Raw genomic sequence first — 4,945 nt, 5'->3', positions numbered from 1 at the left:
GAAATAGTGTATGTTTTCTGGAATTATGTTACAATAGTATAAAAATAATGTTCCAATCATGCATAATAAAATGTTAGTGTTTCAGATCTAATCAGACTGCATTTCTTTATGTATAAAGTGAGTGGTGATTTATTCTAAAAAAAAGTCCTAATGTAGTTTACATACCTGAAAAACTTTGTAATTATATATGTTATCAATACCTCTGTTGCTCTGTGGATTTTGTACTCGAAACAACTGTACGCCTAGAAGTAACTAGGTTGAATGAAATGTGTGGAAACTAGGTTGCTGCAATGTCCTAGGAATAATGAATTCAAGGATGAAATTACTCATGTTCATTATATGAGTAATAAAGAGCCATATCTCATTTACTTTACCTTCAGAATTTTGGGTATATACAGTAGCTAAAAATCCTCCTCATTCAATGCATTGCACATCATGTTATGATTTATGTTCATCTCTTAGAGTTTACAAATAGCATACTTTAATACTTCTAATTTCATGAAACATGTATTATGTCATACCATACATGGAATATAAAAATAGATGCAAATTTCTGATTAGACCTTCTGTACATTTTTTTCTGCAAAAGTGAGTTAAAATATACTTTCTACTTTGCAAGAGCTGATCAGTTTTTTTAAAAAAATGCAATTGCATGAAAGATTTACTGTACTGCAACACATTACAATTTGGTGCATAACCGAGACGTCAATATTGATCCCCAGCTATCTATCCTTTCTTCCCCATAACAGATCCCTGACTAGGATTATAATCCTCCATCACCACCACATTACCCGACTCTTGACTGTACCTCACACCCAACCCAGTTGAAACCATTATCCATGCATCTGTCATCCGCCTCAATTATTCCAATGCCCTTCTTGACAATCTCCCCATCATTCATAAAATCTGATTAATTTAAAACTCTGCCACCCGTATCCCATCACCTCAGTACTTGCTCGGCTCCACTGGCTCCCTATTACAGACGGATCAATTTCAAAATAATCATATACAAATCACTTCATTGCCTGGCGACCCTTACCTCTCTGTCCTGCTTACACCCCACTCCTGTACTTGCCCCTTTAGCTCAGCTAGCCTCCTACATGTCTCTCATCTCCTCTGCTCCACTATCAGCGCCCATGCTTTTATTATTAATATATGCTTTCAGCCACTATACCCCAAAACTAGAGAACTCTCTCCCTCAAGCCCTTCACCTTGTCTTCTCCTTCCCCATCTTCAGATCACATCTGAACAGCTTCCTATTCTACTGTGCCTACGCTGACCTCCCCACTCTCTCCAGTTCAAGCTACACAACAACACAACAACAAAATTACATTTTATAGAGCTCCTTTCATATCGGGAGGATGTCCCAAGGCGCTGACACCACTCTTAAAATCTCCGAAATACTACCCTGTGTGAAAGACACGCAAGTTGTTGTAGTTGTTTTACTTAGTTTTCTATAATTCACATAACTTCTATTTCTGATTTATTAATCCTGGTACACTAACTGTTATATGTATTGTGAATATACTTACTGGACCTACTGTGGATACTAGTTCTTACATCCTTAAATTAATTAGTAAATAACCACATGACTAAGCAGTTTAGTAATTTAATGAGGGAGTTGTTTTGAAATCTGCTGCAGAATCTATTGCACTTCAATGGATTATTCATTTATACTTTAAGCAATAATTTCGGATGATGTACTGCTGGTTTCAGAAGGCAAAGGAGATAACTGTTGGCACATTTTAATTTAAATGCTGCATAATATATGAACTGAATACAATTGAAAATACTCATAGAAAATGACACAACTGCATGAATTCATTTTCATTTGTTGGCATCGATTCTGAACCCCAAATCATGCTCCAATTCAAATTAGATCACGACGTTAGCAAGAAGTGGATTAGCAAATGAATTATTCCAAGAAGTAAAAATCTTGGAGTTTATCAATTGAGAAATTCTCTGGAGTCATTCCTGAGATAATTCTTGATGTATTCTATGGAGCAGCAATTTACATTATAATTTGTTTTTCTATGTAACACGTTTTACAAACCAATAATCAGATATCATACATTGTGTTAATTGGAATGTTGGTTATTGCCTTTAATTTTAGATGCGTTTTTTTTTTGATGTTCATTCTCACCATTGCAGTTAAATCACACGTATACACACAAATGGCATTCTGCCAACTGCATTCTCCTAAATTATTCATCACTGTAGTTTGCAATATTATTAACATGACTTTATATTCTAGAATAAACATTACCCTTAAGGCTTAGCTACTCATGATGCTGCTTTACATTTTCAGAGCAGATACAACATTTATCTATTTAACTCAGATAGGAGACAGTGTCTTCGAATAATATACATATCCTTAAGATATGAACTATAAGTGCGAAGCTTGAGTGGTTTATGAACATCAGTCGAACCCCAGAGACTGAATTAATGTCCTAAATTTACTGACAGCTTTTTGTTATTATTCTTGATATATGGACTTCTTCCCATTTTCACAATAACATTGTTTTTACTGTTTTCTCTTAAATTGGTGGGCGTGGCGAACAAGACAGAGGCAAAGGTATTGTAGGTGAAAGGGTAATTAAGATGACAGTGACATGTGGGCTGATGTGATGCAACATACATTTAGTGGCACTGATCACAATGCAGTATGACTTATTTCATCCTAACTGATTATCGGAAATACAGATACACTGAACTAATTACTCGCTCAGATATGAAGCAACTCATATATACATATATATATAGGTGGTGAATATGCTTTCCCTTGCAAGTTTACGTTGTGTTCTTTATTCCCCCCCTCCACCACCACCACCACCACCAGTTTAAATAATTACTAATTCTGCAACGCACGTCATTGATCACGAGAATATTCTGTAACTGTGAGGAACTCGTACGTGTGATGTGACCTTCTGAAATGCGAAAAAAAACCCCAGCAATGTGTGGTTTTTTTCAAAAAAAAGATCAATTGTGCTTAAATTCCACTCCAGATAACCAACCACCTCTCTGCCATCACATCACCTCTCCCGATATCTGATAACGGATGAAATACTGTCATGCTAAAACCATCCAAAAATAGGTTGCCTCAATCAAACTGTGCTCTTGTTATTTTGAAGGATGCTGAGGTGAAGATTTACGGGAAGACCCAGCACTCAATAGCAGCACGTTTTAATTTATTTATTTATGCATGTATGTATTTAATCAATCAATCAATCAATCAATCAATCAATCAATTAATTAATTGCACAGCATTCCTCGTAACAAGGGATTGTCCCTCTACCTTTGCAAAAAAAAATAATAATTCTGTACAAGTACAGTACATGCAAACCCCTCCCCGCCCCCACCCCGTGCCTGATAAGCAGTACAGTGTGAACAGTAAAATGGCAACTATTTTACTTTCGATCTAAGTCTATGTGCTAACAAACGCAAAGAGCATAATCATACGAAACCTTTTGTTCGACCGCTTTTTTTGTATGTGTGTGTGTGTGTGTGTGTGTGTGTGTGTGTGTGTGTGTGTACCAGGCATCAGGGTTCGCGAAACAAAAAAGCCCCCTTTTTATTTATTAATGTTAAAAAAATTTTTTTTAACAATAAACGTGAGTGAAATCAAACGTCGGTAGTCGGTAGTCGGTAGTGGGATGAGGTTGCAAAGAAAAAAGTCCGATTCTTATTTATTCCAACAAAGATGGGACTGAAATTACTCACTTCTCCTGTACTTGTTGAAAAATTAAACTGTGCCAGACTGAGTTGAACCTCGTTACTGCCCCCTGACTGTTTAACGTCGCTACACTACACTTCTCATCTTTGTGCGCGTAACTGTGGTCATCATTGTAAAGACTACGTGAGTGAACCAGATTGTTTCAAACTCCAGAGTAATGCAAAAATTCCCCCCCCCCCCCCCCCCCCCACACACACACATACACTCTCCCCTTCCCGTTGATTTGAAGGTCATTTGGACGTTTGAGTTCCGTTCAAACTAAATAGCGAAGGCGTTTATTTGGTGGTGTTGGTGGTGACGGTGGGGGTTGGGGAGGGGAGGGAGGGGGGGGGCTCATGAGTGTGAAAGTAACAAAACCAAATAACCCAAGAAAAGACCCCAAAATGTTGACAAATTCTGTGGGCAGCAGAAACGGTGCAATTCTTGTTTTGAATACATAACACCCTACCTGCATTCTGGCTGCTGTATTAATAACACTCAGCTTTGCAGTGCACATAAATAGATCTATAGCGTAAAGGAGCTATTTACGTGCGGGGCTTTGAACAGTTTACTGCAGCCCCGACCGTATGAAACCATCAGACATAATTACACCGTTCCCTCTATCTACTTAACAAGGGGTCTGCACTCCTGCTCCTGGTGCTCGTGTTTTCTATTACGTGAGATCGCAACCAGAAAAAAAAGGAAGAAAAAAAAAAGACCTTTGAAAGTAATTAATTATTAACAAAGTACCGTATCCAGTTTTAACGTTACGCAACACTGGAGTGCGCCAACTCATTGCACCAGACCCTCGTTTGTGAATATTAAAAGAAAAAAAAACATGCAAGGCTGCGAATTTCGAGATGAGCTGGAAAACTGCCAGCAAAAAATCTGTAAGACAGGGAAAAAGCTCGGCGATTCGGGACAAAAAATAACCACAGCAGCGTTTTATACACACACACCGCACAGGTTATTGCATTGCATCAAAAGAACTGGGAAAGGGAAACATAGTTTAGCGTTACTGAATCCCCGCACCGAAGGCGAGACGTTTCCGAGAAGACATCAACCGGATTGTAAATGACAGCTTTATAGGACTTGAGCTCTGTTAAGATCGGATCTCGTGATGCGGCGCTGCTGCTGCCGCTGTTTCCAGTTTTAAGAGGGTTTTTTTTTCTCTCTCTCTCTCTCTCTCTCTCTTGTGCTGAGTGAGTGAGTTAGGAAGTGTGCGCGCCGCCC

The sequence above is a fragment of the Callorhinchus milii genome, unplaced genomic scaffold (assembly GCF_018977255.1).
Source record: "Callorhinchus milii isolate IMCB2004 unplaced genomic scaffold, IMCB_Cmil_1.0 Scaffold7, whole genome shotgun sequence".
Classification (NCBI taxonomy): domain Eukaryota; kingdom Metazoa; phylum Chordata; class Chondrichthyes; order Chimaeriformes; family Callorhinchidae; genus Callorhinchus; species Callorhinchus milii.
This window is presented reverse-complemented; position numbering follows the sequence as displayed.